This window comes from Pongo abelii, chromosome 2 (genome assembly GCF_028885655.2).
Source record: "Pongo abelii isolate AG06213 chromosome 2, NHGRI_mPonAbe1-v2.0_pri, whole genome shotgun sequence".
Classification (NCBI taxonomy): Eukaryota; Metazoa; Chordata; class Mammalia; order Primates; family Hominidae; genus Pongo; species Pongo abelii.
Window position 1 is genome coordinate 34627 of NC_085928.1, and position 22561 is coordinate 57187.

Sequence of the window (22561 nt, forward strand, 5' to 3'; positions counted from 1 at the left end):
TAACATTTCCATCTCCACCTATTTACCTTTTTGCATTTGTGGTGAGAACACTGAAGATCTACTCTCTTAGTAAATTTCAAGTATACAGTACAGTATTATTAACTATTGTCCCAATGCTGTACATTGGATCTCTAGAATTTATTCATCCTACATAACTGAAACATTGTACCTTTTAACCGATATCGTCTCATTTCCCCACCTCCCCAGCAACACACAACCCCACCCCACTCCTGCCCCTGGTAACTATCATCTACTCTCTGCTTCTAAGAATTTGATTTTCTTTTAGATTCCACATGTAAGTGAAATCATGTAGTATTTGCCTTTCTGTTCCTGTCTTATTTCACTTAGCATAATGTCCTCCAGGTTCATCCATGCGGTCACAGATGGCAGGATTTCGTTTTTTTTAAGGTTGAATAATATTCCATTATATATATACCACAATTGTTTTTATCCATTGATCCTTGACAGACAATTAGGTTGTTTCCACATCTTGGCTATTGTGAATGAGTTTCTATTGCAACTATTCAACTCTGCTGATTTAGCACAAAAGAAACCATACACAAAGGGAAACAAATGTTCATAGCTGTGTGACAATAAACCTTTACTGACAAAAACAGTTGACAGGCCAGATACAGCCCACAGGCTATAGTTTTCTTATACCCTCTTGTGATGGTTAATATTGAGCGTCAACTTGTCAACTTGATTGGATTGAAGGATGCAAAGTATTGATCCTGTGTGTGTCTATGAGGGTATTGCCAAAGGAGATTAACATTTGAGTCACTGGACTGGGAGAGGCAGACCTATCCTCAATCTGGGTGGGTACCATCTAATCAGCTGCCAGCACAGCTAGAATAAAGCAGGCAGAAAAGGGTGGAAAGAGCAGACTTGCTGAGTCTTCTTGTCTCCATCTTTCTCCCATGCTGGATGCTTCCTGCCCTCAAACATCAGACTCCAACTTCTTCAGGTTTTGGGCTCTTGGACCTATACCAGTGCCAAGCGCTCTCAGGCCTTTGGCCACAGATTGAAGGCTGCACTATCAGCCTCCCTACGTTTGAGGTTTTTGGACTCAGGCTGGCTTCCTTGCTCCTCAGCTTGCAGATGGCGTATTGTGGGACTTCACTTTGTGACCATGTGTCAATACTCCTTTATAAGCTCCCCTTCATATATACACCTATCCTATTAGTTCTGTCCCTCTAGAGAACCCTGACGAATACCCTTCTCTAAAGGCCTTTGCACTGGCTATTCCCTCTGCCTGAATCACTCTTCCCTCAAGTATTCACACAGCTTACTCACTCACTTCCACAAACCCTTGTTTAAAGTATCTCCTTTCCAATGAAGCCTACCCTAACTACTCCACTTAAAATTGCAATCTTCAACCCTGCACCCCATCCTAGGTCTGAGAAACAACCTCACAGGCCACTCATAACCGAAACACCCCCAGGCCAACTGAGCAACTGTACATCCATGCTCCTGGCCAGAGAAATAACCCCAGGACCACAACCCCAGAGACCCAGACCCCAAGTCAGCTGACCCACCATGTGCACTTGTCCTAAGAAACCTGACGAGTCCATCATCAGCAGAGCCACATGCCTGCTGCCACAAGCCCTTGCAGCCCAAGCCACTGAGAAACTCCCATATGTCATTAGTATGACTTATGGCTGAAAAACTTATGTAGAGACTATACTATTGCATCTACCTAGAACCAGAGGCAATGCACCCCATCTAACTGACACCCCCAAGTCCCATCCATATGAATAATGTTTCTCTACAAAACCTACTCCATAAAATTGGAAGAGGTGACTATTTCGCCAGATGCATTGAAATCAAACTAGAAACACATAAACATGAAAAAGCCAGGAAACATGAGGCCTCCAAAAGAACACAGTAATTCTCCAGTAACAGGCCCCAATAATAACGAAACATACAAAATGCCAGAAAAGTAGTTCAAAATAATAACCTTAAGGAAACTCAGTGAGATCCAAAGGAATACAGATAGACAATTCAACAAAATAGAATTGCAACCCTCTACTTCTCTTGCTTTATTTTTTTCATAACAGTTAACTCATTTTAATGTATTACATTATGTTCATTGGAGCCTATCTCTCCTAACCAGAATGTAAGCTCCATGGCCAACACTTAAAGCAGTGCCTGGCATGTAATAGATACTCAAGAAATATTTGTTGAACAAAGAGATAATTTATTCACATTTGCTCCAAAAACAATTAACTACACTAATTTTGTTTAAGAATGTGACTCTTGGCCAGGCGTGATGGTTCACGCCCATAATCCCAGCACTTTGGGAGGCCAAGGCAAGCGGATCACCTGAGGTCAGGAGTTCGAGACTGGCCTGGTTAACATGGTGAAACCCCAACTCTACTAAAAATACAAAATTAGTTGGGCATGGTGGTGCACACCTGTAATCCCAGCTACTTGGGAGGCTGAGGCAGGAGAATCACTTGAACCCGGAAGGACAAGGTTGCAATGAGCCAAGATCACGCCACTGCACTCCAGCCAGGCTTGCATATAATTTCAAAAGTTTTATGAATCTCTTTGCTTTACTCATGAACGTAGTAGAAATGTCATTTTTTAAATCAGAATATCAGTGAATATATTGCCCATTGTTGTCCCCAAAACCATATCATTTTATTTGGACCTTACAATATTCTTATTACACAGACAATATTATCACCACTTCATAGATGATAAAAGTAATTCTAAAAAATGTCAGTAACTTGCTCATAGTCACAAGGTAGTAAGAGAATGGCCTAGGATCCATGTATCTTGATTTTAAAGCCAGTTTTCTTTTCCTGACAATGCAACTGTCAGCCAACCTTGCCTCATTCCAAGCCTCTTGAGGACTCCTTTCTCCATAGCTGAATTAGCTTCAGCAACATCTCAATCCCTAGGACAAATTTGACTTCAGATAAAAAAGATTTAATGAGCTTTGACCCAAATTTGTAGAGGTGAACATCATTCACTTTGCATTTAAGATACTTACTTATTTTCCTCCTTACTTATTTTCTTATTTGGCTCAACTAACAGATTCCCACCTCTAATTAGTTGGTTCTGAATACCTTGTAAACTCTTGTATAGTCAGTTCCTTGCCTTTGTCTGCAAACAGTACTGGCTCTTAATAGTCTCTCCGAAGATTTACGTTCCCACCCACAGGCTGAGGCTCTGCTTTCTGATAACTAGTTTCCTAGGTGCTGACTGTTTCCTACGCCAGATTTCCAAATATCACTCACTCTAATCTTATGCTCTGTTCATGAGCAGGACAATCTCAGTTCTTTGGAGAACCTTTTCCCCAACTATAATTACAATTCCTTTCCTATATTTCTGTATACAGTCTGTAGCCTCTATTGTCTTGATATCATGCTCTCCTTTTGTGCAAGTTTAGGTACCTCCAAAGTACCTCTACCAAAACAGAATTTGGCATATGAGGCATAAAAGCCAATTCTGCTTTCTGCTGAGGAGTTTTAGCTAAAATGTGGCCAAAGGCTCTTTTGGGGTTAAGCACTTTTCTCTGAGGTAAGGCTCCCAAGTGGGAATAATGCTGAACATGCTTCCTGCTACACTGTCTTCTGACTTATTACTAAAGAAGACAAGTTCAACATAGATTGATAGCAATGACGATTGAGTGAAACAGTAAAGCTGAGCTGTAACATGGAGGAAGAAATAATGAAGCTTGATAAAAAAATTGGAGAAATCAGAAAAAATTAACAGAAAATTAGAATGGTTCTATAAAATCTCCAGCCTGTGTGATTAGAGGAATAGTGGTTCCACTGCATAGAGAAACGTAGTTGGAAAGTACAATCAATGTTGGAGTAAAGATAAATTCACTTAACAAATGGTGATTATGTTAGAATATAAATATATATCAAATTGAATATAAAGATTAGTGTCTTCCACCACATAGCATTCTAGAATTTCAAAACTTGTTTTTGCATTTATTTAGTGTCACACAAGGCAACCTGAGATGAATAAATTTCGACATATTTATCCTTTGACAAGTGAAACTGAGGCCTAAAGAAGAAAATAACTAAAATTCCACAGACCTTGTGTACGAACCCAATACTTGGGACACCTTATGCTTTCTATTTGATCATTTGGTCTCTCAGGCCAACTACAACAATTGACAACTTTATCTGAATGTAATTTAACCAAAGTCATTTAGTCAATAAAATATAGAGGGAATTGGACCAAGTGGCTTGTTAAGAGCAGAACTGATGGTTTATAATAAAATCTAAGGGTCATAAACTCAAAGTTTAAAAGCTCTGATATTTTCTTCTATGAAAGAGAGAATAAAATAGATGGGATAAAATACAAAGTAAAAGTATTCCAGGGGTAATTTGGCCAATCTTTCTCAAACATCCACAAATTTCTATTAACTTTATTAAACTCCATGACCAAAAAGCCAGCCTCTGTACTTTCCCATCACAAACAACCAAAAAATTCATTTTACATGATTATTTTATTTTGAATGTCAGTGATATGAATTATTATCTTTAAAATGGTCCAGTTAGTTACATTTTAAGCCAATATTTGCTTGTACTTTTGTTTAATTTCCAAAACAATGAAAGTATTTTGCCCTCTGGAGTGTTTCTAATAAAGATGATGGTATTTTAGAAATAAATCAATAATACTTGGTACTTACATAAAAGTTTTCACCTGAGAAGTACAGCATGTCTTGGTGTTACATGTTACATTGTTATTTCACTGACCTCTGCTTATTTTGGCTAATGGGAGACACTGTTCTCACTTTACCAGAAGAGAAACCAAACTCCGGGACCTGTCTAATGAAACAATGAATTAATGACAGTTTTTGGAAGAGGAATCAGTACATTTGATTTCCAAGGTTTAAACAGATTTGTGATGCCAGGATATAATCCCTGTTCAACATGAAAGGTGCCTTCCCATCCCAGGGGCCAAAGACACAGGAGAAGTTGGCATTCTTATGACATTTTAGTAAGAAGTGTTTCTTTTTCATTATATGATCCCAAGCCTTTACAACTCCAAAGAAAATGATTTCAAGGTACTTAGGATAAGGAAGAAACTCCCATGGCTTGGAAAACTTTTCACAAAAATTATTTTCTAACCAGTATTTAGTAGATGTTCACTGACAATAATTTTCTGTTTTCACCAGAGTTTAAGATTATGAGAATGCTACCACAGATAGAAAAAGAAGAAAGGGTTAGTCTGGGGAGAAAGATAATAAACCTTAATTTAAACAAAGTCTCTCCTGATCAAGCCCTCTTTATTCCATTGGAAGTCTCTTCAAAAATCTTTTTTGCCTCTATCCTCTTCCTTACCCTTTCTGAAAATAATGAGTCCAAGGGTATTTGATGAACTGAGCAAGGTAGGTGTCCATGCCAGAGAGTGGGGAGCAAAGTGGACCTGAGTGTGCAAAAAGGGCATCCATGCAGGGTGTCAGCCCATTAGGAGCTATGAGATCCCAAGCAGGATCAAAAGAGCATCCGTGTAGGTGCAGGGAGCCAGGATGACCTAGGGGCTCAGGTTCCAAGTTGGGATTAAAGGGGCTTTTGTGCAGAATATCAGAGCTTGAGAGAGGTGACAAGGGTGTCCATGTGAGGACTGACCCAGAACGAGATGTCAGAGCACAAGTAAGGTGAGAAGGTCATCTTGGCTGAAAGACAGCCTAGCTCAAGTTATCATCAAACAGGATGAGGAGGGTTTCCAGGCTGGTGTCCCTCAGCATGGGGTGTAAAGCTTAGGCAGAGAGAGAAGGGTGTCCATGTGGAAAAGGGGATATCAGAGCCCAGCATATAGGTGAGTCCAGCACAAGGGTGAGGAAGCCAGGCATATCTAGATGGGGCATCATTGGTGACAGTGCCAATGAGAGATCGGACACCTAGGAGATTTCACATACACACACACACACACATACACACACACACACGCTTTAAAGAGGGAGCCAGGTTTCTCATTGTCAAAAAAGGGAAGTACAAATGTGGAAAGAAAACTAGAGTAAAGTCCTGTGTCATTGGATTAGAACTGAGGATGATAGATGGGTAAATAGATACATTAATAAAACATTTTACTTGGCATTTTATAAGCTCCCAGTAATTTGTGTTCCCAAATTCATGTAAACTTTTTTGATCACTGAATGTTTAGGTTGTGAGAAGAATGTGCTTAGTAAAGATAATATGATTTTTAGATTCAGGCTCAAGTAATATCTTGGGTTCAAAATTTATCTCAACTATTGGGTGATTGTATATAATCATGGTGAAAACTGTGGGACAGAAAATAAACAAACTACAAAATACTTTTAAGTTTTTCTAAGACAGCAGTTCTCAACCAAGGGTGATTTTTCCAGTACTCTGATCTCAGGGACATTTGACAGTGTCTAGAGATGGTTTGGGTTGTTACAACTGGGGGTTGCTAATGGTATCCAGTGGGTGAAGGTGAGGGATGCTGCTAAACATCTTGCAGTGCACGGGACAGGCCCTACAACAAAGAATTATTGTTACAGGCTGAATTGCATCCCCTCAAAATTCATGTGTTGAAGCAAAAACTTTTGCACCTCAGAATGTGACTCTATTTGGAGATAGAACCTTTCAAGAAATGACTAAGTTAAAATGAGGTCATTTGAGAGAGGGAGTCCTAATCCATTCTCATTGATGTCCTTATAAGAAGAGGAAATTTGCACACAGAGACACCAGAAATGTGCTTGCATAGAGGAAAGACATGTGAGGACACACAATGAGAAGGTGACTACCTGCAAATCAAGAAGAGAGGCCTCAGAAGAAATCAAACCTGCTGACACCTTTAAACCTCTAGAACTCTGAGAAAATCTATTCCTGTTGTTTAAGCCACCCAGTCTGTGATATTTGGTAATGACAGCCCTAGCAAACTAATACAATTATTCAGCCCAAAATGCCAAAAGCGCCAAGGTTGAGAAACTCTGGTTTAATATATACAGAAATAGTCCTTACAAGAACATTCATGTGTGAGTAATATAGTTTAAATATGTGTCCCAACCCAAATCTCATGTGGAATTGTAATCCCCAGTGTTGGAGGTGGCGCCCGGTGGGAGGTGATTGGACCATGGGGGCAGTTTCTCCTGAAGGGTTTAACGCCATCTACTGGTGCTGTCCTCACAATAGTGAGTGAGTTCTCACAAAATCTGGTCTTTGAAAAGTGGGTAGCACCTCCCCCGCTTGCTTTCTTGCTTCTGCCATGACTGTAAGCTTTCTGAGGCCTCCCCAGAAGCCAAGCAGACGCCAGTGTCATGCTTCCTGTACAGCCTGTGGAATTGTGATTCAATTAAACCTGTTTTCTGTATAATTACCCCATCTCAGGCATTTCTTTATAGCAATGAGAGAACAGACTAATACAGTGGGAAAGACAACCTGGCTAATATTCGTCATTAAAATGGCAAACAGAAGAAAAGAGATAAAACAGTTTTGCCTCCACAAAAAATAGAAAAAGAAATAGCGAAAAAAAATCACTCCCCAGGACTTCATGTAAAGGATGGGCCAGTGCAGTCAAAATTCTCTTTTTGGGCTGTAAAATTATTTAAAAGGCTGTAAAATTATTAAAAATATATAATCAGTCTGATTTCAGGGTAAGGATATTTTTACTTCTTTGAATTTTTAAAATAAAACTAAATCTGGAACACTCAAGAATTTGATTCCTACATGCATTTTCTCAAAATATTTTCAGCCAAAAGGCTAAGGAAACCCAATCTTGGCTTAATTCCAAAGTTACTTTCCCTTGGTTTACAAAGAATAATATCTTCCTTGATACCACATATTTATTAGAGCTTTCATAAAAGTTCAAATGCGTTATACAATCTAATTTCTTCTTTGTCAGCACAAAAGTAAACCCTCGAAATACGTTATAAATATATACCCAAAAGCTAAAACTATAAAATGTCTAGAAAAACATATAGAAAAAATCATTGTGACTTTCAGTTGGCAAAAATTCTTACTCAGACACAAAAATCACCACTTTTATAAGTGGTGCTTATAAGAAAGCAGTGATTAGCTCAACTCCAGCAAATTTTTATATTTTTGTTTTTTGAAAGACTCTATTGAGAAAATTGAAAGATGAGGTACTTGAGATTGAGAGAAATTTTTTTTTTTTTGAGACGGAGTCTTGCTCTGTCTCCCTGGCTGGACTGCAGTGGCACTATCTCGGCTCACTGCAAGCTCTGCCTCCCAGGTTCACGCCATTGTCCTGCCTCAGCCTCCGGAGTAGCTGGGACTACAGGTGCCCGCCACCACGCCCAGCTAATTTTTTGTATTTTTAGTAAAGACGGGGTTTCACCATGTTAGCTAGGATGGTCTCCATCTCCTGACCTCGTGATCCGCCCGCCTCGGCCTCCCAAAGTGCTGGGATTACAGACGTGAGCCACCGTGCCCAGCCAAGAAAATATTTTTAATACATATGTCTGACAAGGGACTTGCATCCAGAACATAAAAGCACTCTTATAATTCAATAAGGAAAAGCAAACAGCTTCACTAACATGTCCAAAATGTTTGAACACAACAAAAGAAGATATTTTAATGATAAACACATAAAAAATTATCAACATCATTAGTTATCAACACAACAAAAATTAAAACTATAGCAAGACACCACTACATACTCATTCAAATAGCTAAAATTTAAAAGACTGATATTACTGGCTGGGCGCAGTGGCTTACGCCTGTAATCTCAGCACTTTGGGAGGCCCAGGCAGGTGAATCACTTGAGGTCAGGAGTTTGAGACCACCCTGGCCAACATGAAACTCCTTCTCTACAAAAATACAAAAAAATTTAGCCCGGCATGATGGTGCACTCCTGTAATCCCAGCTACCTGGGAGGCTGAAACAGGAGAATCACTTGAACCCAGGAAGCAGAGTTTGCAGTGAACCAAGATCGTGCCATTGCACTCCAGCCTGGGCAACAGAGCAAGACTTCATCTCAAAAAAAAAAAAAAAAAAAGACTGATATTACCAAGTCCCACTGAGTGTGAAGCAACTGAAATTCTTACATTGCTGGTAGATGAAGAAACTGATAATGCCATTTTGGAAAAGAGTGTGGTACTTTCTCATAAAGTTAACATCTCATAGAACCAGTACTTCCACTTTTAAGTATTTAGCCAAGAGAAATGAAAACATTGGCCCACAAAAACACTTGTATATATACATTTCTGGCCACTTCACTTAAGATAGCAAAATCTTGACACAACCCGGAACTTTGTCAACAGAAAACGACATAAACCCATCATGGTTTATTCATACAATTAAATATGATTCAGCCATAAGAAGGAATAAACTACTGATAAGTGCAATATCATGAGTAAATCTCACTGACATTATGCTGAGCCAAGAAAGCCAGACACAACAGTATATACCATATGATTCTGTTATTATAAAACTTTAGAACTGATAAAACCAACTCAGGTGATAGAAATCAGATCAGTATCTGCCTGAGGTGGGGTTGGAGAGGAATGACTAGAAAGGAACATGAGCTTCCTGGGGTGATGTAAATGTACTCTATCTTGATTTGGGAGGTAGTTGCAAGCTTGTTTTCATTTATCAAAACTCATTTAACTGTACACTTAAAATGGGTGCATCTTATGATATATAAATTATACTTCAATAAATTTTATTCTAAAAATATAGAGAAGTAACCATATTTACATGTGACTATGGAAAGGACCTGCAAACAGCAACACCCCAAATCAATGAGCACACCTAGTACCCAAACTTTAGTGTTTAAATATAATTCTCATGTAAAGGAACCAGGAATTCTTGGGAAAATGGCTGGTTTCAAGTTTGAGGAAAACACAAAATGAAACTAGAATAACTTGTTATGATAGAAACTCAAGAAGTACTCAAAAAATAATGGACAGTGTCAAAAAGGACAAAGAAGCCAGCTCTAAGGGACTCCTGCTGGCCAACTCTGAGAGAATCTGAGTATCAAAATGCATAAGGATAGTAACAGATTAGAACCCACTAAATTAAACAGGGAACGTAAATAAGAAATAAATAAATGAGTAAATTGAATATGATGAAGAAAGAGATATTTATTTGGATTTTAAAAGTATCTTCCCTCAAAATACTTTTTAAGTACAAAGGAAAAGGATGTAATGCTACAGTGAAGAAGCATGGCAGACACCACTGCAATCAAATGATCAAAGTAAGCATCATTAATAATGCAATATATTGAAATTGCCACCTAATAGGGCATATGAGGAGACTGCATCAGTTTTGTGACTCTCCTATTAAAGATACATAACGTGAATCTATTCCTAGAGATGTTACCATATGCATCATGCCAACTTTAACTTATAGAAATGTAGCAAAAATCTCAAATGTTTCCTTCTGGGTCAGCAGATATCCTATACATGGTACAAACATTGATAACTCTTCTTATTGTACCACTCATCCTTTCCTCCCTTAGAGATATCTCTGATCCATCATCTTAATCTCTTTGCTATTTTTATAGTTTTAGATATACAGCACATTTTTCTAATTAGAGCACTTCTACTTCCTCAGCATTTGTATAAAAACAGATAGCAACATGAATATCACTAGAAGATTTTATCTAGAGACTAACCTCGTATCTTTTAAAATACCAGATCTCTGTTAAGAACAAAGCTTCCACAGGACAGTGGATTATAAACATCTGGCACCCAATGGCCAGTGATTCAGTTACTGGCTGACATTTCAACCCTGAACTCATCTAGCAAACGGTGTCTAAATTATAATTTCTGCTAAGCCTATAAATAAGGAGATAGGAGGCAGCACCTGGAGACTCCGAAAGCATGAGCTGGGGTCTTTTGTCATGCTTGGTATAACACAGAAGCTTTGTAGAAAACTTAGTCACCTGGAGGTCAGAGAAAAATGACAGTGGCGGCTGCAATCACTCAAGTACAGAGAGGAAAAAATGTTTCTTTGCTGGACTGCATGGTTGGCTGGGCACTAGCCACTTGTGATGAGAGGAGAATTCAATTCATAACCTCACTATGTTCCTTGGGCGGCCCATGCATACTTCCTGACTTCTGTAAGGGTTACTGGTAGCTCAGCTTCTCAGCCCTTTGTCCTTATTTGAGCATAGAACACTAAATCCCACTTTTAACACCATTGGTAAAAGAACATTAAATCTCCAGTCTCTGGGGCACTCCACAAGCCTGATCTCAACCTGGGAAAGAATAGTTCTCACCTGATGGAGCAAAGGTTGTCAGAGAAACAAATATACCATTTGATTTTTAAACTCCAAAACATTCCATCTCTGCTCATCTATTTAAGAAATGGAGTGATGGACGTGAATACCTAAGACTAAGATGAGTCTTCCACCACAGAGCCAAGCTAACTCACTACTTTAGGAGCAAGAGCTAATGCTTTGTTGTAAATCTAAGAATGCTTTGCATCATTTTTCCACTGTTCATTAAATGAAATGTATACCACTTAATTATTATTCATGTGACAGAATATTTTTATCATAATTATATTTCAATTTAGGCTCATTTCAGAGCTAGAAAACCCATTAAACAGAAACCCTAATACCTTCAGAATTATTGAGAAGAGAGCCCTGACTATATAGTCACACTGCCTCATTCTCTTATCCCCTTCTGGTGAGACTTCAAGAATGTACCTTCCATTGACCCATTCTCTTCTCCTAATAAGTATACATATTTAACAACTGAATTCATTATAATTAATGCCCCCTAATATATAAAGGGCCATGGAAATCTTTAAAAACAGGAAAATTGGCGAAATCAGGGAAAAGGAAATATAACTGGCCTAAAACACACTAAAAGTGCTAAACCTAACTGATGATTAAGGAAATAAAAATTGAAGAAATTATATTATCAGAATGGCAAAAAAAATTATTCAATGATAACATCCATTGGTAAAGATGTGAGAAACTAGGTAGTTGAATTGAAGCTGATAAAATCTCCTTAGGGAGCAATTTGGTATTATCTTTTAAAATGTAAAACTCATATTCCCTTTGAGCTAGCTCTTCCATTTTCAGAAAGTCATGGTATAAACTCTCATATACACACACTAGTATATATACACATATGTATATAAGTGTATAAACACACATGCTAATTGCCATTTTAATTTTTTAATTAAAAGCAACCTAAATGCTCACTGATAAGAAATATGTTAAATATAATATATAGGCATATATACACACACACATTACAATGTATTGGCATATTCATACATTAAAAAGCTGTGACATCATGAAGATACCAAAGCAAATCTAAATGGAGCTGTCTCTCAGGTACACCAAAATAATAAACATATTTTGGTAAAAATTGTATATATATATGTGTCTTATACAACTACATAAGCTTACATAAGCATACAATGTTTTTGGAAAGATCCACAAGAAACTCTTTACAGTGGTTAGTTCTGGCAAAGAATACAAAGGGTCCAAAATGGAAGGAAAGCTTATTTCTGTCATCATGTACCATTTTGAACTATTTGAACTTTGCTCATGTGCATGTATTACTTGTTCAATAAAAGGAACATGTTACATATAATATTTATATAATATATATTTATTTGACCTGCAAAAATAAATATTATGTGTAACATGTTTCTAGTTTGGGAAAACCTCATTAAAGTTCTGTGAATATTCTTGTACAAATTGTTTTGTGGACACATGCACTACTTTTGGCACATCCCAAATATAATATACTCAAAGCCATCTGTATTAACTTCTCTTCTTCATCTTACATCTTCAATTCATTTTCCTGTTCACCAGGATGATAAAAATTTTTTTAGAAAAATATTCAATCCCTAGAATTTTTTTGACTCTTCTCTTCTCTTCACTTTCTGTGCAAAATGACTCTTCAAAGACTATTGTTCTCGTTCTCTTAAAGTTCATATTGGCATATGACAGACTACTCAAAAATTAGTGATGTAAAACAACCACCATTTTATTTTTCTTATAATTATGTGGGTTAGGAATTACAATTGGTTCAGCTAGGTAGTTTTCACTTAGGGCCTCCAATATATTTGCAATCAAACATCAGCTCATACCTCAGTTATCTGAAGGATTAACTAGCCTTGACATCCAAGAAAGCTCACTCATATAGCTGGCAGCTGGTGATGGCTGATACAGTTTGGATGTTTATCACTTCCAAAACTCATGTTAAAGTGTAATCCTCCATGTTGGAGGTGGGGCCTAGTGGGAGGTGTTTGGGTCATGGAGGCAGCTCCCTCACGGCTTCGTGCTGTCCTGGTGATTGTGAGTGCATTCATGTGAGATCTGGTTGTTTAAAAGTGTGTGGCATCTTCCCCCTCTCTTTCTTGCTCCTGCTCTTGCCATGTGACACATCTGCTCCCCCTTTTCTTTCTGCCATGATTGGAAGATTCCTGAGACCCTCACAAGAAGCAGGTGCTAGCACCATGCTTATACAGTCTGCAGAACTATGAGCCAATTGAATCTCTTTTATTTACCCAGCCTTAGGTATTCCTTTATAGCAATGCAATAAGGGCCTAATACAGAAAATTGGTACCAAGGAGTGGGGTCTTTCTATAAGGATACCTAAAATTGTGAAAGCAACTTTGAAACTGGATAACAGGCAGAGTTTGGAGGGCTCAGAAGAAGACAGGAAGATGAGGAAATGTTTAGAACTTATTTTAGAGACTGGTTAAATGGTTGTGATCAAGATGCTGATAGTGATATGGACAATGAAGGCCAGGCGGATGAGGTCTCAGAAGGAAATTAGGAACTTATTGGGAACTGGAGTAAAAGTCATCCTTGTTATGCCTTAGCAAGAAACTTGACTGCATTATGTTCATGTCCTAGGAATCCATTAAAGCTTGAACTTAAGAGTGGTGACTTAGTATATATGATGGAAGAAATTTCTAAGCAGCAAATGTTCAAGGTATGACCTGTTTCTAACAACCTACACTTTGATGTGGGAATGAAGAAAGGACTTAAAGTTAGAACTTATGTTAAAAAGAAAACTGTAAACATGTGCAAAATTTGCAGCCTATCCATGTGGCAGAAAAGAAAAGCCCATTTTCAGGAGATGATTGTATTTTGCAATATGAGAAGGGCATGATATTTGAAGGGCCGGGGCAGAATGATATAATTTGGATGTTTGTACCCTCTAAATCTCATGTTGAAATGTAATTCCCAATGTTGGAAGTGGGGCCTGATTGGAAGTGTTTGGGTCATGGGGAAAGATCCCTCACGAATGGCTTGGTGCTGCCCTCATGATAGTGAGCGAATTCTCATGATATCTGGTGGTGTAAAAGTGTGTGGCACCTCCTAGACTCCTCTCTTGTTCCCACTCTCACTATGTGATATGCCTGCTCCCCTTAACTTCCACTATGATTGGAATCTTCCTGAGACCCCCACCAGAAGCAGATGCCAGTGCCATGCTGGTCAGCCTGCAGAGCCATGAACCAATGGGATATTCCTTTCTAGCAATTCAAGAACAGCCTAATATAGTGGCTCTACCAAAGAATCTACATGTGTCCTCTTCAGAATGGTGGATTCGAGGTAGTAAGATTTCCTAGATGGTGGCAGATTTCCTCCAGGGCAAGCATTCCAAAAACACCAGGGGGAACCATACAGTCCTTCTAACCTAGCCTAAATTGTTAGCCAATTGTTAAACACCAATCAAAACACCACTGACTTAGTTCTTTCTTTGCTTTCTATGTTTGTGTACATGCTGAAAAGCATTTAGAAAACTATGAAGTGTTTCACAAAGTTAGAAGATCATTAGAAAATGATTATAGAAAAAAATGAGTCTTATGTCTATGACAGGATAGATTGCTGAAATATCAACTAATGTTTTGATCTCATTATATTTTTTACCTTGGATTTTCAAGCAAGTCATTAGTCTTCTTGTTCTTTTATTCAGGGACATTTATAGGACCAAAGCAAAATTTCATAACAACTTCCCTCCTGTATCTCATTTTCAAAAGACTAGACTTACTGAAGATTATGCTAGAGAATGGCAAGAAAAAGTCAAGTGCCTTTTGAAGGGTGAGTAGGGGAACAGAGAAGAGAGGGATACTAATAGAAAAATCTTCCTTCTCATTCTCTTGGAGGTTTCCAAGGGGGATTACTGCCAGAACATTATAGCATATATCAGGAATCGACAAACTGCAGCCTGCAGGTTGGCACCAAGTTTTGTAAATAAAGTTTTTTTCAAAGGTGACAGATTAGAGGCTTTTAGCATGCCTCAGACACTTGTAAATAGCAAGATAGTACATAAAAGATCATCTCTGTGAGTTTTAATTCAAGAAGGAAAATTGGAATGCACCAGAATTGTGAAGGACATCCAAAATCCTGGGCATGAGAACATGGGCAAACAGCCCCTGTGACAGCATCTGGCTAATAAAAAGATCCTGGTGTAGAGTGGGTTCTCTCCTCTCTACACCCAGGCAGATCGCTAGACATTTGGAGCACCTGATCACCTGAATAAGCAGCCTGACCCAGCCAGTCCTTCCCATACAAAGACTGTGGTGAAGTGGGGTCCTCTTTGCTCCACGCTCAGGCAAATCTCCAGGCATCTGGAGCTCCACTCTCTTACATTAAGAGTTTAGGCTGACTCCCCTCCCCATGCAGAGAGCTTGGAGCCAGGGAGGAGGTTTCCCAGCTCCATGCCTAGGCACACCTCTGGGAACCTGGTGGTCACCCATGGGATTCTCCCTCAGCACTAGTGTTTGTGCCTGCCAACCCATATTGCCCCCATCTCCTCCCCCTGGAGCTGAACAGGGAGCTCGGACCACTGAGCATTCCACAGATCAACCCATTGGCTGATGCAACAGGGAGTTTCTTTCAGTAAACAAGGATCAAGTATATACCCACCCACACTGCACACATCTGATTCTTATCCGTAAGTGCCATCTACTAGCTTACAGGTTGAACTGAACAGCCCAATATAAAACCTGCTGACAGAGGTGCACAGGGCTATAGAAGTGAAGCCAAAAGACCCTATGCATATTCTCTACAGTCACATCCCCTAGAGAGGGGGAGAAAGGGAAAAGCAAATGAAAAAAAATATTTATTATAGGGAAGGAAAGAAAAAGAAAAAATTCCACCCCCACAAAAAATTACAAAAATTAGAAATAGGCTGGGAGCAGTGGCTCACGCCTGTAATCCCAGCACTTTGGGAGGTCGAGGCGGGCGGATCACCTGAGATTAGGAGTTCAAGACCAGCCTGCCCAACATGGTGAAACCCCATCTCTACAAAAATACAAAAATTAGCCAGGCATGATGGCAAGTGCCTGTAATCCCAGCTACTTGGGAGGCTGAGGCAGGAGAATCGCTTGAACCCGGGAGGCGGAGGTTACAGTGAGATCACGCCATTGCACTCTAGCCTGGCCGACAGAATGAGACTCCGCCTCAAAAAAAAAAAAAAATTAGAAATTCCAGCATCTTCAAATAATAAGGAACCAGCATAAAAATTCTGGCACCATGAAAAATCTTAATGTAGTGACACCACCAAAGGATCACACTAGCTCTCCTACAATGGTTCCTAAACAAAATAAAAATTCAGAAATGACAGATAAAGAATTTAAAGCATGGATTGCAATGAAGCATAACAAGATCCAAGACAAGGTTGGAAATCAACACAAAGAAACTTCTAAAGCAATCCAGGAAATGAAGTAAAAGATAAACATCTATAAAGGAAATCAACCAGAGCTTCCAAAACTGAAACACTCACTAGAAAAATTTCAAAATACAGTTAGAAGTTTTATCAATAGACTGGAATAAGCAGAAACAAGAATTTCAGAGCATGAAGACTAGTCTTTTAAGCTAACCAAGTCAGACAAAAAAGAAAGAATTTTAAAAATGAACAAAGTCTTCAAGAAATATGGGATTATATAAAACCACCAAACCTAGAAGTTATTGGCATTCCCAAGAGGGAAAGATAAAAAATAAACAACTAGGAAAACATATTTAAGGGAGTAATTCAAATAAATTTTCCTAATCTTGCTAGAGAGGTAGACACAGATACAAGAAATCCAGAGAACATGCAGGAGATACTATATAATACAAATATCACCAAGGCATATGGTCACCAGCCTGTCCAAGGTCAATGCTAAAGAAAAAAATATTAACATCAGCTAGAGAAAAAGATCAGATCATGTACAAAGGGTAACCCATCAGGCTAACACAGGCTTCTCAGTAGAAACCTTGCTAGCCAAGAGAGATTGAGGACCTATTTTCAGTATTATTAAAGAAAAGAAATTCCCATCAAGAATTTTATATCCCAGTAAACTAAGCTTCATAAGTGAAGGAGAAATAAAATATTTTTCAGACAGTTAAGTTAAGGGAATTTGCTAGCACTAGACCAGCCTTACAAGAGATCCTTAAGGGAGTTCTAAACATGGAAACAAAAGAAAAATACCTGCTACCACAAAAACACACTTAAGTACATAGCCCATAGGTCCTATAAGACAACCACACAGTAGCAACCACAAAGTAGAAACTACAAAGCAACCAGCTAATAATTTCATGATAGGATGAAAACCTCAGATATAGATATTAGCTTTCAATGTCAAGGGTCTAAATTCCCCCACTTAAATAGCATACAGTAGTAAGTTGGATAAAGAAGCAAGATCCAACTATGTGCTATCTTCTAGAGACCTATCTCACAAGTAATGACACTCAAAGGCTCAAAGTAAAGGATTGGAGAAAGATTTATCATGCAAATAGAAAATGAAAAAGATTCTATTCTTGTATCAGATAAAACAGACTTTAGGCCAAAAACAGGGAAAAAATGGACAAAAAAGGGTACTATATAATGACAAAGGATTCAATTCAACAAGAAGATTTAAGTATTCTAATTATATGTGCACCCAACATTGGAGCACCTAGATTCATAAAACAAGTACTTAGACCTACAAAAAGCCATAGACAATGAAACAATAATAAAGGGGGATTTCAACACCCAACTGACAGCATTAGACAGATCATCAAGGCAGAAAACAAAGAAATTCTGGACTAAATTTGACAGTTGACCAATTTAACCTAATAGATATCTACAGACAACTTCATCCATCAACCACAGAATATACATTCTTCTCATCTGCACACAGAACATACTGAAAGATCAACCACATGCTCTGCCATTAAGCAAGTATCAATAAATTCAAAAAATTGAAATTATACCAATCATACTATTGAACCACAGTGGAATAAAAATAGAAATCAGTACCAAGAAAATATTTCCAAACCATACAATTACATGGAAATTAAACAACTTGCTCCTGAAAGAACATCTTTGGGTAAACAACAAAATTCAGGCAGAAATTTGAAAGTTCTTTGAAATAAATGAAGACAGAGACACAACATACCAAAATCTCTGGGATATGGCAAAAGCAGTGTTATGAGGAAAGTTGATAGTACTAAAGTTAGGAACTTCTCAAATTAATGAAATAACAAAACACCTAGAAAAATTAGAAAAACTAAAACAAACTAACCCTAAAGCTAGCAGAAAAAAAAAAAAACTAAAATTAGAGCAGAACTGAGCAAAATTGAGAACCAAGTATCCATACATTTTAGCTCAACAAAACCAAATGTTGGCTCTTTAAAATGATGAACAAGATCTATAGACTGCTAGCTAGATTAATAAAGACAAAAAGAGAGGTGATTCAGATAAGCACAATCAGAAACGACAAAGGTTACATTACTACTGATCCCACAAAAATGCAAAAGACCCTCAGAGACTAGTAGAAACACCTTTATGCATACAAACTAAAAAAACTAGAGGAAACGAGTAAATTCCTGGAAACACACAACTTTCCAAGATTGAATCAGGAAGAAATTGAAACCTTGAACAGACCAGTATCATGTACAGAATTTACTCAGTAATAAAAAAGCTAAAAACCAAAAAAAAGTTCTGGACTAGATGGATTTACAGTCAAATGCTACCAGTAATACAAGGAAGAACTGGTACTAATTCTACTGAAACTATTCCAAAACATTTAGGAGAGACTCCTACCTAACTGATATGGTTTGGCTCTGTGCCCCCTCCCAAATCTCATCTTATATCTCCCATAATTCCCACATGTTGTGGGAGGTACCCTGTAGGAGATGATTGGATAATGGGTGTGGGCCTTTCCCATGCTGTTCTCATGATAGTGAATGGGTCTCACGCAATCTGATGGTTTTTAAAAAAATGGGAATTTGTCTGCACAAGTTCTTCTCTTGTCTGTCAGCGTGTGAGATGTGTCTTTAAACTTCCATCATTATTGTGAGGCCTCCCCAGCCACATGGAACTGTAAATTCAATAAACCTCTTTCTTCTGTAAATTGCTCAGTCTTGGGTATGTCTTTATGGGCAGCATGAAAACAGACTAATACAGTAAATCGGTACCAGTAGAGTGGGGCATTGCTTAAAAGATACCCAAAAATGTGGGAGCGGCTTTGGAACTGGGTAACAGGCAAAGGTTGGAACACTTTGGAGGACTCAGAAGACAGGAAAATGTGGGAAAGTTTGTAACTTCCTGGAGACTTGTTGAATGGCTTTGACCAAAAGCCTCATAGTGATATGAACAATAAGGTCTAGGCTGAAGTGGTCTCAAATGTAGAAGAGAAACTTGTTGGGAACTGGAGCAAAGGTGGCTCTTGTTATGTTTTAGCAAAGAGACAGGTGGCATTTTGCCCCTGCCCTAGAGATCTGTGGAACTTTGAACTTGAGAGAGATGATTTAGGTTATCTGGCAGCAAAGCATTCAAGAAGCAACTTGGGTAGTGTTAAAGGCATTCAGTTTCCAAGCAGCAAAACATTCAAGAGGTGACTTGGCTGCTGTTAAATGCATTCAGTTTTATAAGGAAAGCAAACCAGAAAAGTTAGGAAAATTTGCAGCCTGACAACGTGATAGAAAAGAAAATCCCATTTTCTGAGGAGAAATTCAAGCCAGCTGCAAAAATTTTCATAAATAACAAGGAACCAAATGTTAATCACCAAGACAATGGAGAAAATGTCTCCACGGCATGTCAGAGGTCTTCACAGCAGCTCCTGGCATCACAGACCTGGAGGTCTAGGAGAAAAAAGTGGTTCCATGGGCTGGGCCCAGGGTCCCTGTGCTGTGTGCAGCCTAGGGACTTGGCACCTCTCATCCCAGCTCCTCCAGCCATGACTGAAAGGGGCCAACATAAAGCTTAGGCTGTGGCTTCAGAGGGTGCAAGCCTCAAGCCTTGGCAGCTTTCATGTTGTGTTGAGCCCACAAGTGCACAGAAGTCAAGAATTGGGGTTTGGAAACCTCCGCCTAGATTTCAGAAGATGTATGAAAACACCTGGATGCCCAGGCAAAAGTTTGCTGCAGGGGAGGGGCCCTCACCCACCTCTGCTAGGGTGGTGCAGAAGGGGAATGTGAGGTAGGAGCCCCCACACAGAATCCCTACTGGGGTGTCACCTAGTGGAGCTGTGAGAATATGGCCACTGTTCTCCAAACCCCAGAATGGGTAGGACCACTGACAGCTTGCACACCTGGAAAAGCTGCAGACACTCAATGCCAGCCCATGAAGGCAGCCAGGAGAGAGGCCATACCCTGCAGAGCCACAGGGGCAGAGCTGCCCAAGACCATGGGAACCCACATCTTGCATCAGCATGACCTGGATGTGAGACATGGAGTCAAAGGAGATTATTTTTGGAGCTGTAAGATTGGACAGCCCTGTGGGATTTCGGACTTGCATGGGGCTTGTAGCCCCTTTGTTTCAGCCAATCTCTCCCATTTGTAATGGCTGTATTTACCCAATGCCTATACCCCCATTGTATCTAGGACATAACTAACTTGCTTTTGATTTTACAGGCTAATGGGCAGTAGGAATGGGCAGTCTCAGATAAGACTTTGGACCATAGATTTTTGAGTTAATGCTGAAATGAGCTGAAAGTTTGGTGGACTGTTGGGAAGCCATGATTCATTTTGAAATGTGAAGATATGAAATTTTGGAGGGGCCGGGGTGGAATGATATGGTTTGGCTCTGTGTCCACACCCAAATCTCATCTTGTAGCTCCCACAATTCGCACGTGTTGTGGGAGGGACCTGGTGGGAGATGACTGAATCATGGGGGCAGGTTTTTCCCGTGCTGTTCTCGTGATAGTGAATGGGTCTCACGAGACCTGATGGCTTTAAAAAATGGGAGTTTCTCTACACAATCTCTTTTTTATTGCCTGCCACCATCCACTAGATGTGACTTGCTTCTCCTTGCCTTCTGCCATGATTGTGAGGCCTCCCTAGCCGTGTGGAACTATAAGTCCAATTAAACCTCTTTCTTTTGCATATTGCCCAGTCTCGGGTATGTCTTTATCAGCAGCATGAAAACAGACTAATACACTAACTGATCCTATGAGGCCAGCATCACCCTGATACCAAAACCTGAGAGACACAACAGCAAAAGAAAAATATAGACCGATATCCCTGTTGAACATGGACATAAAAATCCTCAACAAAACACTAGCAAACTGAATCCAGCAGCACATCAAAAAGTTAATTTACCACAATCAAGTAAGCTTCATTCCTGGGATACAAAGTTGATTCAATATATGTAAATCAATAAATGTGATTCACAACATAAACAGATTTAAAAATGAAACCCATATGATCATCTCAAAAGATGCAGAAAATGGCTTTGATAAAATCCAACATTCTTTCATAATAAAAGCCCTCAACAAATTAGGCATCAAAGGAACATACCTCAAAACAATAAGAGTCACCTTTGACAAACCCACAGCCAACATCACCCTAAATGGGCAAAAACCAGAAGCATCTGCCTTGAGAACTGAAACACAACAAGGACGCCACTCTCACCACTCCTATTCAACATAATACTAAAAGTCTTAGCCAGAGCAGTCAGGCAAGAGAAAGAAATAAAAGGCATCAAATAGGAAAAGAAGTCAAACTATCTCTCTTTACTGATTATATGAACCTATACCTAGAAAACCCTAACAACTCTGCTAAAAGTTTCCTGGAACTGATAAACAACTTCGGTGAAATTTCAGGACAGAAAATCTATGTACAAAATCAGCGGCATTTCTATGCACCAGCATCCTAGCTGAGAGCTAAATCAAGAATGCAATTGCATTAACAATGGCCACCACACACACACAAACAAGGAATACATCTAACCAAGGAGGTGAAAGATTTCTACAAGGAGAACCACAAAACACTGCTAGAAGAAATTATAGACGACACAAACAAAGGGAAAAACTTTCCATGATCCTGGATGAGAAGAATCAATATCATTAAAATCGTCATACTGCCCAAAGCATCTACAGATTCAATGCTATTCCTATGAAATGACCAATGTATTTTTTTACAGAATTAGAAAAAGCTATTCAAAAATTCATATGGAAGCAAAAAAGAGCTTGAATAACTAAAGCAATCCTAAGCAAAAAGAACAAGGTCAGAGGCATCACATTATCCAACTACAAACTATACCATGAGCCTACAGTAACCAAAGTAGCATAGGACTGATATAAAAAGAGACACATAGACTAATGGAACAGAATAGAAGAAATAAAGCCACACACCCACAGCCATCTGATCTTTCATGAAGTTGACAAAGACAAGCAATGGGGAAGGATTCCCCATTCAATATATTGTGCTGGGATAGCTG